Here is a 22089-nt window from a genome sequence, read left to right on the forward strand (position 1 = left end):
ATAGTTTCTCTTCTCACACAAGCGAACCTAATTTTCTCTCACACAGGCGAACCGCGGTTCTCACGCATCCAAACCAAAAGTGACCTAGTCACTACTCCCGAGGGCGTCCCCTCCTTTGGGAGCCCCTGGGTGGACTTCCGGCAACGTCTCGCCTTACCACCTCAGGGTCAAACAGTCTAGACTTCAAATGCAAAAGAGGATCCTCGTTACTTACGTTTGCTCGAGCAGCTCACATTCAAGGAGGAATTAAGACAATTGGTTAAAATGCAATCATGACAGGTTAGATTATACATGGTATTCTGAGCAAGCTGTAAATCCCCTGCAATAAACGCGAAGGGGTCAGGTACACAAGCTATGACAGATACATTTTTCTGGGTTCCGTCTACGGAGATAGCGTCTTGTGTTCCTATATGCATCCAAACTACTTGTCTCTTGGCTACGGTGACATATTGAAGGGAGGCGACAGCCTTCCAAAGCATAGTCTGATAGGTCCGATTATTCTTTGTCCATATTCCATACAGCAGGTTCATGGGCCTGTAGGTTCCTTCTCGGTAATCATTCTAGTCACAAATCCCTTGATCACAAACGGTATGGTTGAGATGATAAATTCTCCATGCCGGGCCTCACTGGCTCTGAGAGGGCGTTCTCTGCTTGCATACCGGGATGTCAGGAGGAGGGACCCCTGGCCAATAGTAGTGGTGCTCACATTTCTATGAAGATAAAGCATGTCCACACCCCAATGAGGTCCATCAGTGAAATTACTATCCCAATCAGTATATCTGGAGATAAGAGTACAATTTCTTGGGGTCGAAGAAAAGCAAATGGGTTGAGTAGTAGACAAGCTGGTATAATTATACTTAGCTGACACGGGCAAGATATGCCCGGAAGATGGCGGGCCTAAGACCTGGGTATTGTTCACATAAACAGGCACAAAATCATTGTCCTCCCAAGTAACTGGATGCAGGACGGGAGGATTGGGAAGAAAGGCCCAGTATTCTTCAGCCTTCACTTGAGTTTTCAGTATCCACAGGAGGCTCAAGATCAGCGCTAACCGCTGGAGTCTCCTGTGGGCTCTCCAGTTCCTCAGTAACATGACCGCGAGTCTTCTCTGGAGCTTCTTTATCTTGCTCTTGGGCATGGCGGACACACCTCTCGGGCAACCACCGTGGGTACTCAGCGTCTGTGGGAAAAACACAAACATGCCCTCGGCCCCAAACTAGTACCGGGTCAGGGCCATGCCAAGACCCATCTATGGGGTCTCTCCAAAATACTTGAGGGTAGTGCTGCATGTGCGGCCCCCAGTGTCTGTCCGCCGCAGAGCGCCCATCCAAATCTAAAGTTAAGAAATTTAAAACAAATAAGGAATGAGATACAAGCAGTTTTGGAGAGTGGGGGCTATACTATCTCCCCCCTTTTAGTTTAGTAAATTGTTGTTTGAGAGAAAGGTGCGCTCGTTCGATGACTCCTTGTCCTTGAGGGTTATGAGGGATACCTGTCTTATGAAGGATTTGAAAGGAAGTACAGAAAGAGGCGAAGGCTTTACTGGTATAGGAGGGGCGTTGTCGGTCTTCAAAATTTTGGGGATACCAAGTACTGAAAAGCAAGATAGTAAATGAGAGATTACATTGCACACGTTTTCGCCTGATAAAGGGGAGGCAAAAAGGAAATGAGAACAAGTATCAATAGTGACATGTAGATATCGAAGTGTGCCAAAGGAGGGGCAATGCGTAGCATCCATTTGCCAGAGATCGTTAGGCTTGAGACCTCGGGGGTTAACACCAAAATGGGGCACTGGAAGCAGCTGAGAACAGGTGGAGCACGACTTAACAATCTGTCGTGCCGCCTCTCGGGTAAGCTGAAATTGATACCGAAGAGATCGGGCAGATTGGTGGTGAAGAGCATGGGATTGTTGAGCACGTTGCTGCTGCGAAAGAAAGACGTGAGTATGGGAGTCTGCGAGTGCATTCGATGTCGCCAAAGGTCTTGGAAGAGATAAATGTCCCCGAAGGTGACCAACAAAGCAGGGGGCTTTTCGCTGTCGAAGCAATTGCTGGATGGAGTGGAATAACTGGAGAACCGTACGATTAGAAGTTGTGATTAAAGGGACAGTTTCCAAAACAGTTAACGCATGGACAATATATTGACTGTCAGAATAAAGATTAAAAGGTTCAGGGATAAGGAGGAAGGCCTGATGAACAGCAAAGAGTTCGACTTCTTGAGCAGAACTGGAGGCGACTTGCCAAACCTGGGATTTTTCCGGGGTGATTAGAACAGCGCATCCATTAGATGAACCATCTGTGAATAAATTGACGGCGGAAGTTAAAGGGATGAGGGAGAGATTTTTGGGAAAGATAAAATGGGCTTGAGAGGCAAAATGCAAAATCTTGTCCTTCGGGAAATGATGAGAGACCTGTCCTGAGAAGCCTTCAAAGGCCAATGGAAAAGAATCATTCATGTTCATTAGCCAGGAAAACTGCTCGGAAGTATATGGTATGACTATAACAGGAGGGTCTTGTCCTAAGATTTGGATAGACACTTTGTGTCCCTGCTGAACTCGTTCAGCTACTAACGAGGCATAAGAGGCAAGCGCCTTCTTTGGCGTTGCCGGGCCGTGAATCCACTGGAGTACCCTATGCTGGTAGAGAGCTCCTGTCGGGGCGATAGAAGAAGGTATTATTAACAAGGACCAAGGTTGTGAAATATCACAGTAAGACAATTGGGCGGACTGAAGAGCGTCTTCCACCAGCCGTAGGGCCTGCCGTGCGCTCGGGGTGAGCGCTCAAGGAGAGGCAGGATTGGAATCTCCCTTAAGTAAGGTAAAAAGAGGCTTAAGGTCGCCGGTGGTAAGTTTCAAAGATGGGCGTATCTAGTTGATTTCTCCTAGTAGGGTCTGAAAATCATGCAAAGTCCGCAGGTGCGAAGTATCAATCTGCAATTTTTGAGGCGAAAAAGTTAGGGGCTTAAGTTGGTATCCAAGATAGGAGTAAGGGTAAGCATTTTGGATCTTATCAGCTGCTATTTGCAGACCGAAAACGGCTAAGTCTTGTTTCATCCTAGAAAATGCTAAAATTAAGAGGTCATGATTGGAATGCGCTAGCAAGATATTATCTATATAATGAATTATTAGAACCAAGGGGAACTCATCTCATGTTCCCTGAATAGCTTGCTGTACAAACTTCTGACACAAGGTAGGACTATTAGCTATACCCTGAGGTAAAACTTTCTATTGAAATCTTAACATTGGTTCCCGAAGATTAGTGGAGGGAACACTAAAAGCAAATCGCTGACAATCAGAGGGGAACAGTGGAATAGTATAAAAACAGTCCTTTAAGTCAATCACAATCTTATAAGTAGATGGAGGGATGGCAGCAGGAGATGGAAGTCCAGGCTGCAACGCACCCATGAGGAACATGGAAGCATTTACTCTCCTCAAATCTTGAAGCAGCCTCCACTCTCCTGACTTCTTTTTGATAACAAATATAGGAGAATTCCATGGTGACGTGGAAGGTTCAATATGTCCGGCAGCAAGCTGCTCCTGCACCAGCTTTCTAGCTGCCTCTCATGTTATTCCAAGCCTGCGAGCAACTTCAGACCTAGCTTGTCACTCACAGCTCTCGTGATATTCAGCAAGCCATAACAAATAATCATCCCCAGTTAACACTGCCTTACACATAGTTTCCCAATCTTGCGGGGGAAGAGCAAGGCTCGCGATAGTTTCCATGGTAGCAATGGTGAAGGGAGCTGTAGTCCCATATTGGGCACAGGCCAATTTTAACTCCTTCAAGGTCTTGTAAGGAATAGGCTCATAATCTCGCCACTGTTGGCCTTGATCATTCTGCCTCTGAAGGACAGGGAAAATCTGTCTCTCGGGGGAGAAACCATCTATTGACTCCCCAATCTTCCTCCAAGTATTAATATTAATCGTTCCCTCTATAGGAAACCAAGGACATACTTGTTGGACAAAATCCACAAAACGATGGATTTGCCCCTTAGAGGTTGTGACACCTCGTCCCCTTAATAGGGTGCACAATACTTGTTCAAACAACTCCCTTTCGGAAGAGTGGGAATTCCCCATTATTATGCTCTCCTGCACCGCTCCCTGCTACTTTTTACTTTTAACTTACCGGGCCCCGGTAGCAGCGGTCCTCTCGGGATCTCAAATCCTCACGATTCTGGACTCTTCAGGTCCCTGTTCCGGGCGCCACTCTGCCGCAGCCCGCTGCGGCAAGGGTGGTCGTGAGGCTGAGCGAGGGACTGAAATAAAGGAGAGGACCAAATGCTCTGCTGGCATAAGGCAAGTTTATTGCGCAGTCTTCTGGCTTATATACAATCTTGGATACAAAGGAGAAGCCTTCTGGCACGTAGCTCACTTCCTTGACCTACAAAGTTTATCTCTTCCCTTAGAGTCCGGACGTTCTCAAGCTAACATACTTTCTGGGTACATGATGCACAGGCCAAAGATATGAGTTGATGGGAGAGGCGGCTAGTTTCTCAAGGGGTCAGAGAACTGTTACAACCCAAGATAGCTCCAAGGCCGGAAACCAGGCCCAGTCACCACACCCGCAGTGCTAGACCCTATCCTCGACCCCTCACAGGCCTCTTGGGCTCCAACAACAGACACTTCTCTAAAGAGGACATACAGAATATCCAGAGACACATGAAGAGGTGCTCAATATCGTTAGCTATCAGAGAGATGCAAATTAAAACCACAATGAGATACCACTTTACACCAGTCAGGATGGCTATAATAGACAAAGCAACAAACAACAAATGTTGGAGAGGGTGTGGGGAAAAGGGGACCTTAGTTCACTGTTGGTGGGATTGCAGACTGGTACAACCATTATGGAAAACAGTATGGAATTTTCTCAGAAAAATAAAAATTGACCTGCCTTTTGACCCAGCAATTCCACTGCTAGGATTATACCCCAAGAATCCTAAAACATCAATTTCAAAGAACCTATGCACCACAATGTTCATAGCAGCACAATTTACAATAGCCAAGAGTTGGAAGCAACCTAGGTGCCCATCAGTAAATGAATGGATACAAAAATTGTGGTACATATATACCATGGAATTCTATGCAGCAGAGAGAAAGAAGGAGCTACTACCTTTTGCAACAACATGGATGGAACTGGAAAGCATTATGCTGAGTGAAATAGGCCAGGCATTGAAGGACAAATACCATATGATCTCACCTTTGACAGGAAGCTAAAGAATAAAACAAACAAGCAAACAGAATAAAAACAAAGACACTGAAATAGAGAACAAGTGGGCAGCGACCAGAGGGGAGAGGGAAGGGAACTTAAGGGGAAAAAGGGGGAGGGATTTTGAGGAACAAGTATGAAAGACACAGAGATGAGGACTGGGGTGGGGAATGGGAGGGAGGGGGGAGACTGGGCGGGGGGGTGGGGTGGGATGGGAGAAATAGATGAAAAAAAATGTACTTGAAAAAGTAACTAAATAAAATAATATTAAAAATATATATATAAAAAAAGCAAAGACAAAAATCACATGATCATATTAACAGAGAGGAAAAAGCTTTTGATAAGGTACAACACCCATTTATTATAAAAACACTCAGCAAATTGGGGATACACGGAGCATTCCTCAATATAATAAAGGCCATATATGAGAGACCTACAGCCAACATCATACTCAATGGGCAAAAATTAAAAGCTTTTCCACTAAGATCAGGAACAAGACAAGGATGTCCACTTTCACCACTGCTATTCAATATACTTTTGGAAGTTTTGGCCACAGAGATTAGGCAAGAAAAGGAAATAAAACACATTCAAATATAATAGGAGGAAACAAAACTGTCACTGTTTGCAGATGACATCATAGTGTACATGGAAAATCCTATAGACTCTACCAAAAAAATGCTCAAACTAATTAATGAATTTAGCAAAACACCAGGATACAATGTCAATATCCAGAAATCAAAGACATTTTTTGTATACCAACACTGAATCAACAGAAGCAGAAATGAAGAAAAAATCCCATTCGATATAGCAAAAAGAAAAATAAAATATCTGGGAATAAACCTAACTAAGGAGGTAAAAAACCTGTATGCAGAAAACTACACAGCACTGAAGAAAGAAGTCAGGGAAGACACAAGTAAATGGAAACATATACCTTGTTCATGGATTGGAAGAATTAATATCATCGAAATGTCCATACTACCCAAAACAATATACAGATTCAATGCAATACCTATTAAAGTACCAATGTCATATTTCACAGACATAGAACAAACACTTCAAAAATTTATATGGAACCATAAACGAGCCCGAATAGCAACTGCTCTTTTGAGAAAGAAGAACAAAGTAGGAGGGATCACAATACCTGATATCAAACTGTATTACAAGGCTACTGTAATCAAAACAGCCTGGTACTGGCATAAAAACAGGCACATAGACCAATGGAACAGAACAGAGAGCCCAGAAATCAACCCAAATCTCTACAGTCAATTAATATTCAACAAAGGGGGCAGTAACATCAAATGGAGTAAAGATAGCCTCTTCAACAAATGGTGTTGGGAGAACAGGAGAGCTATGTGTAAAAAAATGAAATTTGACCACCAACTTACACCATACACCAAAATAAATTCAAGGTAGATAAATGACTTAAATATAAGCCATGACATCATTAAAGTCCTGGAGGGAAACATTGGCAAAAAAATCTCAGATATTTCACGCAGCAACATTTTTACTGATATGTCCCCTAGACCAAGGCACATAAAGGAAAGAATAAATAAATGTGATCTCATCAAAATTAAAAGCTTTTGCACGGCTAAAGAAACCAGTATTAAAAAGAGAACCAAGTATATGGGAAAACATATTTGCCAATGATACCTCAGACAAAGGTTTAATCTCCAATATATACAAAGTACTTACACGACTCCACTCTAAGAAGACACACAACCCAATTAAAAAATGGGAAAAGGACTTGAACAAACACTTCTCCAAGGAGGACATACAGAACATTCAGAGACACATGAAGAGATGCTCAATATCGTTAGCTATCAGAGAGATGCAAATTAAAACCACAGTGAGGTACAACTTTACACCAGTCAGGGTGGCTATCATAAACAAAGCAACAAACCACAAATGTTGGAGAGGGTGTGGAGAAAAGGGGTCCTTAGTTCAATGTTGGTGGGATTGCAGACTGGTACAACCATTATGGAAAACAGTATGGAATTTTCTCAGAACAATAAAAATCCACCTGCCTTTTGACCCAGCAATTCTACTGCTAGGATTATATCCTAAGAATCCTAAAGCATCAATATCAAAGAACCTATGCACCACAATGTTCATAGCAGACAATTTACAATAGCCAAGAGTTGGAAACAACCTAGTTGCCTGACAGTAAATGAATGCATCAAAAAATTGTGGTACATATACACAATGGAATTCTATGCTGCAAAGAGAAAGAAGGAGCTACTACCCTTTGAAACAACATGGATGAAACTGGAAATCATTATGCTGAGTGAAATAGGCCAGGAGTTGAAAGACAAATACCATATGATCTCACTTTTAACAGGAAGCTAAACAACAATACAAATAAGCAAGCATAATAAAAACAAAGACACTGACATAGAGAACAAGGGAACAGTGACCAGAGGTGAGAGGGAAGGGGAGGGATTTGGGGGAAAATGTGAGGGATGCAGGGACGAGGGCTGGGGGGGGTGGGCGAGGTGGGGAACGGGGGATGGGGGGTGGGCTTGGATGGGAGAAATAGACAAAAAACTGTACTAGAAAAATAACTAAATTAAAAAATTAATTAATTAAAAAATAAATAAATGTAAACTTAAAAAATTGAAATAGCAGTAACAGTAATAAAATAAGTATTTTTGCCAAAAGAAAAAAAAAACAGTGCAGTGATTGCTAAAAGGGGGATAAAAGAGAACTACATGGTAATGGAAAAACTACAATAAAGATTAAACTTAAAAATATCTGACTTATAACCCAATGATTCCACTTCTGAGTATATATTCAAACATTCCCAAAACATTAATTCCAAAGAATATATGCACCCCTATGTCTACTGCAGTATTATTTACAATAGGCAAGATATAGAAGCAACTCTAGTGCTCATGACTAGATGAGTGAATAATTAGGCTGTCTTACATATATAGAATGGAATATATTTGGCAACATGCATTAAACTAGAGGGTATTATGTTATAAAATAAGTCAGATAGAGAAAGACAAATACTATAGATGGGGAATGTAAAGAGCAAAATACACAAACAAAATGGAAACATATAGATTCAGAGAAGAGACTGAATGTTGCTAGAAGGGAGGACCTTTGGAGGATGGATAAAAAAAGTTAAAAAATTAAAAAGTAGAAATTGGTACTTATAAAATAGTTATGGAGATATAAAGGACAGCATAGAAAATATAGTTAATAATATTGTAATAACTGTGTATTCTTCCAGGTTGGTACTGGAAATATCAGAAGGAATATTTTATAAAGCACATAATTATCCAACCACTATTATATACACTTTATAATAATAAAAAATAATAGTTACTATAAACTGTCATTGTAAAATAAAATTCAAATTTAAAAATTTCAACCTGGTATATAGTATAATATTTTGATGACATTCAGAGCATGTATAAAACATGTACTTGTGTTGGATATTCATATGTGGAATTCCCACTAAGTGTATGAGAATTAGAGTTTGATGGAAGGCAATTGGTAATACAGTTGGATGTCAAAAAGAGAAAGGATAAAAGGGTGTATGATGGGTAATTCTTATAGTGTGACACAAGCCAAGGAATAGCATTTGTCATAGTAATACAATTTTGTTTGCTTTAAGGCTGACACAGTTACAAATAATAGAGAGCTCAGTTTAAAATGAGGTGGAGAGAAAAAAGTAAATTATTAGTCTTTAATTTATGGACAGGTAATGTAAAGAGAGGGGTTAACATAAAATTTCTGATGTCAGAAGTTGGTTTTGGGTGAGTAGCAACTCCTCTAGACAGCCTTTCATACTAAAAGAGTAATTGAGTGTTAATTTTGTTTGCAGCAGATCATCCACCCCAGGAGCATCCTGGCTCTCAGCCTGCATGTGTCTCATACCTTATTACATAACTTAGTGTTTTTCTTTTATAAAAAGATTTTATTTATTTTATTTTTAGAGAGAGGGAAGGGAGGGAGGGAAAGAAACACCAATGTGTGGTTACCTCTCATGTGATCCCCACTGGGGACCTGGCTTGCAGCCAAGGCTGCAGGTGCCCTGACTGGGAATCAAACTGTCAAACCTTTGGTTCACAGCCCATGCTCAATCAACCGAGTTACATCAGCCAGGCTCTTTTTTCTTTTTAAAATTTACTTTTATTGATGACTATCAGAGATGTCCCCATTGCCCTAGACCCCTTTGCCTACCTCCACCCAGGCCATGCCCCCCCTTCCCTCAGGCCCTCACCAACCATGCTATTGTCTGTGTCTATAGGTTATGCATGTGTATTCTATGCATGTTTTTTTGCTAATCCCTTGACTCTTTCATTCAGTCACCCCACTTCCTCTCCCTTCTGACAGCTCTCTATCTGTTCCATGTTTCTGTGTCTCTGTTTCTATTTTGTTCATCAGTTTATTTTGTTCATTATATTCCATGTATAAGGGAAATCATATGATATTTGTCTTTCCTGACTGATTTATTTCACTTAGCATAATGTCCAGCTCCATCTAAGCTGTCGCAAAAGGTAAGATTTCCTTCTTTTTATGGCAGTGTAGTATTCCATTATATACATGTACCACGACTTTTTTTTCCATTCATCTACTGATGGGCTCATGGAATGTTTCCAGTTCTTGGTTATTGTAAATAATGCTCCAATGAACATAGGGGTGTATATACTGTTTTGAATTAGTATTCAGGATCTTAGGGTATATTCCCAGAAGTGAGATTGCTGGGTCAAATTTTAAAAACATGGACTTTTGTAGTGTTTTTCTTTTGAGTAATTTCTTTTTTACCTTAGGCATTTCAACCGTATAAGTTCAGCAATCAATTTAGGCCCAAAGTAGCACAGGTCTTAATACCCTAGAATCAAGAATTTGTACATGAGCTGATATTTAAGTACCAGGGGGGAAAATCAGGCCCAAACAGATATAAGTAATAAATATGTATGATAAAGCATTACACTGTCAGCTAACCTGCCTATCACAGAATTTTACTTTGTATGTAAAAAAGGAAATGTGTATATATGTGTGTGGAGAGACATAATCAATTACATTTTCATATGATTTTTAAAGATGTAAGCTATTTTAATGCTGCTTTCTATTATAATTATCTAAGTCAATGTTATGAGAAGTTATCATAAAAATCTAAAACTACATTTGTTATAAAAAGAAAAATAATTTGAAACATAATTTAGATTGAAATATACCAAGAAAATAAAAATTTTGTTTCTTTTATTTTTAAAATAAGTCAACTTTCTAAAGAAGTAGAACCCATAAGGGGAATGTAATAGGCATGTCCAGTCAAGAATAGAATGTAATTTACATGTGATATCTGTCAGTATATATTTTAAAAAAATTCTTAACCTCTAAAATGACATAAAATCCATTTTCTACTCATTACAAGGATATCAGACATAGGATAATACATTTGTTGGGATCATGAAAGCAAACCAATTCTTACTTACATCACTGATTATACCCAGATCTTTTGACCAATTGCCAATATTTGTGAAATCTGTAGCCAGGATCCTAGATAGAAGTTTTCCTGTGTTCTCATAGCTTTCTTACAGAATAAAAACCCAAATATCAACCCTAATGTGACTGTGTCATAAAGAATCTCAGTCTAGACACTTTTTGGACTGAGATTTGGAAAGAGAACAGCTCAACTCTTAGCTGTATCATAAGACGGAAGACTATGTAATGTATCCACAGCTAGTCTCGAGAAATTTCATCCAATGTCCTTAACTCCATCTAAAACTACAGAAATTGACCCCCTAGTAACACTACAGAAATTTACTCCCTACTAATAGTAAAAATAACATGAATTTACTTACTCCATTGGCCTGCAGATCAGTACGGAAAAAAAAGGTAATTCCTTAGTAACAAGCTACACATCCATTTATGTAAAGCAACAAGAGCCTAGAAGTATTCATGTATATTTATACACAGAGAGAAAGTGAGTAAACAATAAGTTTGAAAACTGAAGATACCAGGTTTTAGTCTACACTGTTGCAACTACCTAACGAAGACATGTAGAAATGAACTCAGAGACTTCTGGTCAAGATGGAGGCACAGCTAGAGATGCTTCACTTCCTCACACAACTAGAAGAAGAACAACAAATTTAAAAACAAAAAACAACTGGAACTGCTAAAAAAAATCCAACTGTATGGAAGTCCAAAAACCAAGGAGTTGAAGAAGGCCCATTCATCCAGACTGGTAGGAGGGGCAGAGATGGGCAGCTGGGAAGGAAAGGATGCATGGCAATGTATCCCTTCTGCCAAAGGGGTGGGTGAGGTGGCAGAAGGCAGAATGAGCAGTCCCACATTCATGTGTTGAAAACCCGGGGTGGGGGGAAATTAGGGAGAGAGGTGGATAACAACCTAGGGTTCCTGTGTGGGAAACTAAGGACTCAAAACCTCTGGCAGGAGAAACTCCCAACCTTACAGGAGAGGCCATTGGAGATACCCACAGGGTTCCAGAATGTACACATACTCACCGACCTAAGAATTAGCACCAGAAGAGTCCAATTTCCTTGTGGGTAACAGATGCAGCAACTGAAAGCAGGGCCAGAGCTGAGCAAGTGGCATTTCTCCCTCTCTGAAACCTTTCCCACATACAGTGCCACAGCAAGGAAGACTGGGTTGTTTCACCATACAAATTCCTAAAACTTCACCTCTTACAATGTTATAAGTGTGCCAAAGAAAAAAATATGCCCCAAATGAAAGAACAAATCAAAACTCCAAGAACAGAACTAAGTGATGAGGCAATAGCCAACCTACTGATGCAGAGTTCAAAACATTGGTAATCAGGATACTCACAGAAATTATTGAATATGGATGCAAAACAGAGGAAAAAGTGAAGGTTGTGAAAAGTGAAATTAAGCAAAATACACAGGAAACCAACAGTGAGGGGAAGGAAACAAGGATTCAAATCAACAATTAGGAATAGATGAAAAAATAAATATTCATCTGGAAAAGAATTAAGAAACAAGAATTCAAAAAATAAGGACAGGCCCTGGCTGTAGCTCAGTGGATTGAGCATTGGCCTGTGAACCTAAGGATTGTGGCTCTATTCCCAGTCAGGGCACATGCCTAAGTTGCAGGCCAGTTCCCAGCAGGGGACACATGAGAGGCAACCACACACTGATATTTCTCTCCCTCTCTCCTTCCCTTCCCCTCTAAAGATAAATAAATAAAATCTTTTTTTTTAATGAGGACAGGCTTAAGAACCTTTGGGACAACTTTAAGCAACCAAAAATTCAAATTATAGGTATGCCAGAAAGAGAAAAGGAAGAACAAAAAATTGAAAACTTATTGAACAAATAATGAAAAAAAAAAACTTCTCCAATCTGGTGAATGAAATAGACTTCTAGGAAGTTCAAAAAGCAGAGAGAATTCCAAAGGAACTGGGCCCAAGGAGGAAAACTTGAAGACACATCATAATTACATTACTCCAGGTTAAAGGTTAGGATAGAATCTTTTTGGGGTTTTTTTAGGGTTGGATACAAATGGGCAAAAGTCATTCTTTCTCCACATAATGTCCATGTGATCCTCAGCCTATTTCCTAACATTTTTATTGTTCAAATAGTTGTTTCCATTTTTCACCCACCACTCCACCCCCCGCTACCCATTCCCACCTCACAACCTTGATCCTACCCCACTTTGGCTTTGTCATGCATCCTTTATGCATGTGCTTGACAACCCCTCCCATTCTTCCCCATAATATTTCTCTTCCTCCTCTAGTTACTATAAGTTTATCCTTTATTTCAATGTCTCTGGTTATATTTTTCTTGCTTGTTTTCTTGATTAGGTTCTACTTATACATGAGATCATATGGTATTTGTCTTTCATGACCTGGCTTATTTCAATTAGCACAATGCTCTCCAGATAAATCCATGCTTTATGAAGGGTAGTAGCTTCTTTCTTTTTCCTTCTTTCTTTCTTTCTTTCTTTCTTTCTTTCTTTCTTTCTTTCTTTCTTTCTTTCTTTCTTTCTTTCATCTTTCTTTCTTCCTTCCTTCCTTCCTTCCTTCCTTCCTTCCTTCCTTCCTTCCTTCCTTCCTTTCTTTCTTTCTGCTGCATTGTATTCCATTGTGTAAATATACCACAGTTCCTTTATCCACTCATTTACTGATGGACACTTAGGTTGCTTTCAGCACTTGCCTAGTGTAAATTTTGCTGCTATGATTATTGCAGTGCATAAATTCTTTTGAATTGGTGTTTCAGAATTTTTATGGTATAATACCAGGAGTGGAAAATGGAAAGATGTCAGTGAGGTAGGTGTGAATGGAGCCAAATTCTCCTTGTGCTGAGCTGGAACACCTAGCTGATCTTCTGAGGAACAGACTGAACAGTCAATGGAATCCCAGCTTACGTGAAGTTTGGAGGCAAAAAAAAATGGCAGAGGACATTGAAAAACAGTAAGGAGAGTGCACTGGGACAGTAAGGTCCCTGGGATCTGTGCCTGAAACAAGGCTGCTGTGGTCCCCAGCCCAGCACCTGCCACAGAATACAGGGAGAAGAGTTAGAGCACAAGCTCCCTCTCTTACCAGAGAAGGGAGGTCAGCCCAGTTCTAGGAGGAATATGGGTGCTAGAAGTCACTGGGGGGAAGTAGAGGTGAAATGGGAGACACATGAGGCAATACATATCTGCTGGCACTGTGGACTCTAGCACCAGAGAAATTGGTGTGCCCGGTGACACGTGGAGAAGGAAGGAGTTGGGTCATGTGGGACCCTGACTCAGATAGTCTCCAGACTGGTTGAAAAGTGGGGCTGTGAAAAGTCGTGCACTTGGTAAGAACAGTAGGCAGCTGCTTTGTCAGGGACACTCAGCAGTGGCTAGTGTGCCTTAAAGGAGATTTTAGCTGTGTGCACCCAGATTCAGTGGTGGAAGAGAACCCTGCAACCTACCTGTCTGCCACTGATCACCCAGAGACAGTAAGTGAGCTGAACTGTGCACCCTGCCTGTTTCAAACTGCACACACCCAGAGTGAGTGGCAAAGGGGAAATGTGCACCCTGCTTGTCTTGGGCTCCATGATGGAGATTGACTCACACTGTGAGAGGCTAATTTGAGCCTGGAAGTTCACAGAGGACCTGGGCCAGAGGCCAGAAAACTGTGAATAGTGTGACCCAAACCGGTTCCCCATCCTCTCAGAACCAAAGGAAGGACAAAAATCAAAGCCTAGCCCACTCTTCCACTGGCATCTAGGAAGACCAGCAGAAATCACTAGACAGGTTTAAAGTCAGCAGAAGGTGTATTACTACCTTTTTTCCTTTTCTTTTAAAACCTTCTCTCTTCCTTCCTCACCTTTTTTTATTTTTATTTTTTCTTCTTACAAGTGAGATGATTAAGACACAACTAAAAAGGGTCCAGAGACAGATCAAAAGGGGGAACACAAGGCTAACCCCAAAAACTGAGAAACTGAGACAAATGTCACTTTGCTATCCTATAGAGCTAACATTTTATTATGTATATATATTATTATTATCATGCAATAGCTTTTTGCCACTTTTATTTTATTAGTATTTTTAATTTCTCTTCCTTACGTTTACTTTTCCTCATTTTATTTCTCTGTTTAATTTCATTGCTTGACTGGTTTTCTTTATCCTCTATGTATTGTGTTTTAACTTTCCTTCTTTCACTTCACCCATGTTCCAATAATACACAATTCTTGATTGGGAACTTTCTATTCTGGTTATCCAAATCATGTATTCCTTATCATGTTATTGTTGTTCCAGTACTATTGTAAATAATTGTTGCTCCACACAATTATACATACTACACAGCAACCCTCCATGATCTTAGCCCACTTCACTTTATCCTGACCATTATTATTGCTGTCGTTAACTCTATTCTCTCTGACACTCCATCTACTTTCCATACTTTAATCTCACTACATCTCATCATCTAATCTCGTATAAGCACTCTGTTTTCTGAATTCAGCTCACAACCCTTCTCCTCTCTAACAAGAGTCATATCCCTCTTTTACCTTTTATAAAAAGTGTCTAATGGGGTGAAATATCACAGTTAATGCTATACATAGCCAAAAAACCTCCTATCTCTTCTCTACTTACTGGTACTTTAAGCCCTATAAAATACTCTCCTACTATCTTAATCCACTTTGCCTGCACCCTGTCATCAATCACATACAAGAATAAGTGGGAGATGAGAACATCAGTATACATGCTGGAGAAGAAAAAAAAACACCAAGAAAGAAACCACTAAAAGATACAAACCCAAGTAAAACAAAACAGCCCATACAAACAGAAGAAAGGGCAAATCTACAAGTGTCCAGTAAATGAGATCAGAGAACACACCACTGAAGCTCAGAGAATTCCTAGCATAGAAGTTGACCAACAGAGAGAGTTAACAAAGCAAAACATCAGGAAGCACAAAAACAAACAAAAAGAATCACCTAAAATGGGGAGATGATAAAAGAACATGAAACCAAAAGGAATGGAAGATTCCTCACTAAAAGAGCTAAATGAAATGGAAGTAACTGAACTATCAGGTATAGAATTCAAATTAATAGTTATACAAATGCTCACAGGCAAATAAAAGAAACAAAATGAGAATGAAATCAAAATGAAAAAAGAAATAGAAACTATAAACAAAAAACAGGAAGAAATAAAAAATAAAATAAAAAAACACATTAAAAGTAATTACAAGCAGGTAGGATAAAGCAGAGGACCGAATCAGTGAGTTGGAAAACAAGGTAGAAAAAAACTTCCAGATAGAGCAAGGAAAAAAAAAGACTCAGAAAGAACAAACAGGTGGTAAGGAAGGTATAGGACAATATGAAACATAACAATATCCGAGTAGTAGGGGAAACAGAACAACATCAAAAGACAGAAAATCTGTTTGAAAACATAATAATGTAAAACTTCCCTAATTTCATGACAGAAAAAGTCACACAAATGTTTCCTGAAACAGAGGCCAACAAAGAGGAACCTGAAAAAGCCTATTTTAATACACATTATAATTAAAATGGCAAAATTCCAAGACAAACAGAGAACCTTAAAGGCAGCAAAAGGAAAAAGAAGGAACATACAAGGGAGCCCCAATAAGGCTAGCAGCTGATTTCTCCTGGAAACACTCCAAGACATAAAAGAATGGCAAGAAATACTCCAAGAAATGAAAGCCAGAGGCCTGCAACCAAGATTATTCAACCCAGCAAGGCTCTCAATTAAAAATGGCAGACCAAATAAGGACCTTCCCAGACAAAAGAAGTTTAAGAAAATACACTGCCACCAAACCAGCTCTGCAAGAGATGCTACGAGGACTACTTTAAGAAAAAAATAAAAAAAGGAAAAGAGTGAGAGAGAAAAGAACACAGGTATGAAAAATGGCAATGAATAAGTGCCTGTCAATAATAACCTTAAATGTAAATGGATTAAATGTTCCAGCCAAAAGACATAGAGTAGCCAAATAGATAAGAAAGCATTACACAAACATATGCTGCCTACAAGAGACCCAAATCAGAACAAAAGACCTACACAAATTGAAAGTGAAGGGCTGGAAACAAATATTCCAAGCAAACTGACAAGGGGAAAAAGCTGGGGTAGCAGCATGCATATTAGACAAAATAGACTTCAGAAAAAGAGACATTAATAAAGACCCAGATAGTCACTTCATAATACTCAAGGGAAGAATGCATCAAGAAGACATAAACATTGTAAATATTTAAGCACCCACCATAGGAGAACTACATACATAAAGAACTCTTGCAGGATTTCAAGAAAAATATAGACAGCAGCATAATAATAGTAGAAAATGTTCACCCCCCACTGTCAAAAATACACAGATCTTTGAAACAAAATATAAACAAAGATATGGCAACACTGAACAATCTCCAATATCAAATGAAATCAACTGATACAATATATATATATATATATATATATATATATATATATATATATATATATATATACAGCCCTTCATCCCAAAGAAGCTAAATACACATTCTTTTCAAATGTGCATGGAACATTTTCGAACATAGACCATGTGATAGATCACAAAACAAGCCTCAGCAAATTCAAGAAAATTGAAATCATAACAAGCATTTTCTCTGACCAAAAGGGATTGAAACTAGAAACTACCCTCAAGAAAAAAACGTATTTACGGGGGCTTTCAAGATGGCGATGGAGTAGGACTGAACAGATACCAGTTCCAGTACAAAAGGGAGAGAAACCTGTCCCATGGGAGGAGGAGAAACCAGCAAGCCAGCAGTTGCCAAGCATATATGAAAATAAGGGACCAGAAACTTCGACAGTCACGGAGGAACCAGACAGTAGGGAGACAGCAGCGGTACAGTAGTCTCGGGGACGGAGCAAAGAGAAACAGAGCGGATCTCCACTGGTGCATGGTTGGGGAACCAGCGCCCAGTGGTGAGAGCCCAACGGCACCTGGGACAACGTTCAGCGCCCAGAGGGCTCCCTCCCTGGGATTTTTCTGCTGGGCTGGCCAAGTGGTCCAGGCAAAGAGGTGTGGAAGATATTTCATCCTGTGCACAATTTGGGGGACTAGTCACCTGCAAGCACAGTGTATCTGGGCGAGTGCCTGATGGCACCTAGGCCAACCTTCAGCACCTGGAAGGCTCCCTCCCCAGGATTTTTGGGCCGGGACCTGCCAAGAGGCCCAACCAGAGAGGAACAGAGGAGATTTCAGCCTGCTCACAGTTCTGGGTCGAGCGCCTGGCGTGGTGCTGCTCCATCTCTAGGTTTTTACGGCTGAGGTTGGCCAGGGGACCCAGACAAACACAGGAGCAGAAGGGATACACACCACGCAGCGTTCCATGATGCACACACAGAGTTTAAAGGTCACGCCCAGTCCTCAGATCGGCTCCCGGCTTCCAGTCCACCCACCTCAGACTATCTGGAAGCTCCGGGCGCTGAGGGGTCCTGTGGAAAGAGCTGAGACCCACAACCCACTCCCTTTCAGGCCAAGCAAGGTGTGGTGCCAGGAGAGACTTGTTTGATAGAGTTTGCAGAGAGGGTGCTGAGGACAAAGGGCCCCAACCAAGGACTCTGTGGTTGCCAGCCCAGGAGAACTTAGATGTACAGCGTGGGGCTCTGAATCCAATAGACACAACATCCTGGTCTCCTCTACACCCAGCTTGGCAGCGGACCCAAGATTGGGCAGAGGGCCTAGACCTTCCCCACAGAATGGGGGCAGATCTGTGCTCAATCCCGAAGGAACCAGGCAACTAGGCCGGTGCAGGTGCCCACAAACACCGCAAACCAGCCCATGGCAGTAACCCCTGTGAAGGGAGCGCTGTGAGGAAGTCCTATTCCCCATTGTAGGGAGCTGGGGAGAGGCGCCAAGTGTCTGGATCCTGAGAGGGGCTGGCTGAAAAAATCACAACAATCAACCCTCAGCCAACTGCAACCAGAAAAACCGGTTCACCTAGTTTGAAGCAAACAAGTGACATTTCCTTTTTTGTTGTTTTTGGGGGATTCTTTTTGTTTGTGTGTTTTTTGTTTCTTTTTTTTTAATTTTACTTTATTTTATTTTTATTCTTTCTTTTTTTTACTTTTCTTCCTTTTCCATTCCTTTTCTTTATCTTTTTGCTTTTTTAAAGTAATCTGTTATTTCTTTTAAATTTTATTACTGTTTCATCTTTTGATACTTTTGTCCTCTTTTCTCAGATTTTCTGTTTTATTCCTTCTGCTTTTCTTTCTAAACTTATTGCTCTTTCTTCCATTCCCCTACCCTTTTTTGCCTTTCTTCCTCTTCTTTCTTTCCTTGTCATTTCTTTCTTTTACCCACAAGAGTCACAATCAACTTGAAAATATGAAAAGACCAGAGTTGGACCCATAGAAGAGGCCTCCCAATAGTAGAGTCGGAGAGACAAATTACACATTGCTGTAGGAGAGAAGCCAAAAGTTGCTGCATATTTGAGTAGGTGGAAGCAGAGAATGACAGGATAACCAAAAGAGACTGCACCACTGAAATTCACAGGCATTCCACCACAAAAGTTCACACCATGAACCCAGGATGTCAAAACAGATTAATCTAAGAAGCTGAGGCTAACAAGAAGAGTCTCACAAACAATGGGAAGACAAAGAAATAATCCCCAAATGAAAGGAAAGGAGGAATCCTCAGAAAGAATGTTAGATGAAACAGAGGCAAGTCAACTATCAGATACTGAATTCAAAGCACTGGTGATCAGGAAGTTCAAAGAGCTCACAATGAGCTACCAGAAACTAGAGGGGAGCTATAATGGTCTCACCACGAACTATACCAACATGAAAAAGGAAATGGAAATTATTAGCAAGGGCCAAGAGGAAATGAAAAATACAATTTCTTAATTAAAAAAACACTGAATTAGAAAGCATTAAAAATAAGATAGATGAAACAGAAGATCAGATTAGTGAATTGGAGGAAAAAGAAAGCATCTCAAAGAAAGAACATGAAAAAGAAAAGAGGCTCAGAAAGAATGAAGAGGGATTAAGAAAAATGCAAGATAATAAGAAATGTAATAATATCCAAATAATAGGAATACCAGAAGGATAAGAAAAAGAACAAGGGGTAGAAAACATATTTGAAAGATTAATGAGAGAAAATTTTCCTAATTTGATAAAAGAAAAAGTCACACAAATCCAGGAATCACAGAGAATCCCATTCAAGAGGAACCCAAGGAGGCCCACTTCAAGGCACATCATCATTAAAATGGCAAAATTCCAAGACAAACAGAGAATCTTAAAGGCAGCAAGGGAGAAAAAAGAAGTAACATACAAGGGAGCCCCAATAAGGTTAGCTACTGACTTCTCAATGGAAACACTCCAAGCAAGAAGACAATGGCAAGAAATATTCCAAGAAATGAGAACCAGAGGCCTACAACCAAGGCTACTGTACCCAGAAAGGCTCTCAATCAGGATAGAAGGCAAAACAAAGAGCTACCAAGACAAAAGAAGTCTAAAAGAATACACCTCCACCGAACCAGCTCTATAAGAAATACTAAAAGGACTGCTTTAAGGAAAGGAAGGAAAAGAGGGAAATAGAGAGGAACACAGGTACAAAGATGGCAATGAATAAGTACCTATCAATAATGACCTTAAACATAAATGGATTAAATGGTTCCATCAAGAGACATAGAATAGCTAAGTGGATAAGAAAGCATGACCCACACATATGCTTCCTACAAGAGACCCACCTCAGGACAAAAGACCATCACAGACTAAAAGTGAAAGGCTGGAAACAAGTTTTCCAAGCAAACGAACAAAAAAAAAAACCTAGGGTAACAATTCTCATATAAGACAAAATACACTTCTAAAAAGGGCCACAAAAGAAGACCCAGAAGGTCATTTCATTATACTCAAGGGAAGAATACACCAAGAAGACATTAACATTATAAATATATATGCACCAAACATAGGGGCACCTAAATATATTAAGAAAATCTTAGAGGACTTCAAGAAAGACATAGACAGCAACACAATTATACAGGGGGATTTTAACACCACACTATCAAAAATGGACAGATCTTCCAAACAAAATATCAACAAAGATATTGCAGCATTAAACAACACTCTAGATTAAATAGATTTAACTGATATATATAGAGAGAGCCCTTCATCCCAAAGAAGCTAAATACACATTCTTTTCAAATGCACATAGAACATTTTCAAAAATAGACCACATGATAGTACACAAAATGAGCCTCGAAAAATTTAAAAATATTGAAATCATACCAAGCGTCTTCTCTGACCACAACAAACTGAAATTGGAAATCAACCTCAAAGGAAAAAACCCAATGGACCCAAAATCATGGAGACTGAATGGTATGCTGTTAAACATCGAATGGGTCAGGAATGAAATTAGGGAAGAAATCAAAAAGTTTCTGGAAAAAAATGAAAACGATCACACAACAATCGAAAACTTACGGGACACAGTGAAGGAAGTCCTGAGAGGAAAGTTTATGGCAACACAGGCCTACCTAAAGAAGATAGAAACATTTCAAACAAATAACCTAACCCTACACATGAAAGAACTTGAGGAACAACAAGAAACACAGTCGAGAGCAAACAGAATAAAGGAAATAGCCAAGATCAGAGCAGAATTAAATGACATAGTGACTAAAAGCACAATCCTCAGGATCAATGAACCCAAGAGTTGGTTCTTTGAGAAGATAAAGAAAATAGACAAGCCTTTAAGTAGGCTCATCAAGAAAAGAAGAGAGAGGACTCAAATAAACACAATCAGAAATGAAACAGGAGAGATTACAACTGATATCACAGAAATAGAAGGGATTGTAAGAAGTTATTATGAAGAACTATATGCCAAGAAATTTGAAAAACTAGGGGAAATGGACACATTTCTAGAAAAATACAATTTTCCAAAGCTCAACAAAAAAGAATCAGAAAACCTGAATAGATCAATAACAGCAAAAGAAATTGAAGCAGTAATCAAAACTCCCTTCACAGAAAAGCCCTGGACCAGATGGTTTCATAGGAGAATTCTACAAAACATTTAAGGAAGAGCTAACCCCTATTCTCCACAGACTATTCCAAGAAATCCAGAAGGATGGAAAACTCCCAAATACTTTTTATGAAGCCAGCATCATCTTAATTCCAAAACTAGATAGAGACACAACAAAGAAAGAAAACTTCAGGCCAATATCACCACTGAACATAGATGCTAAAATCCTCAACAAAATATTGGCAAATCGCATCCAACAATACATCCAAACAATCATACACCATGACCACGTGGGATTCATCCCAGGGATGCAAGGATGGTTCAATATTCAGAAGTCAGTAAATGTAATACATCATATAAACAAAAGCAAAGACAAAAACCACATGACCATATCAATAGATGCAGAAAAAGCTTTTGATAAGGTGCAACACCCATTTATGATAAAAACACTCAGCAAAGTGGGAATAGAGGGAGCATTGC

Source organism: Artibeus jamaicensis, unplaced genomic scaffold, assembly GCF_021234435.1.
Source record: "Artibeus jamaicensis isolate MK-2021 breed Jamaican fruit bat unplaced genomic scaffold, CSHL_Jam_final contig_449, whole genome shotgun sequence".
Taxonomy (NCBI): Eukaryota; Metazoa; Chordata; class Mammalia; order Chiroptera; family Phyllostomidae; genus Artibeus; species Artibeus jamaicensis.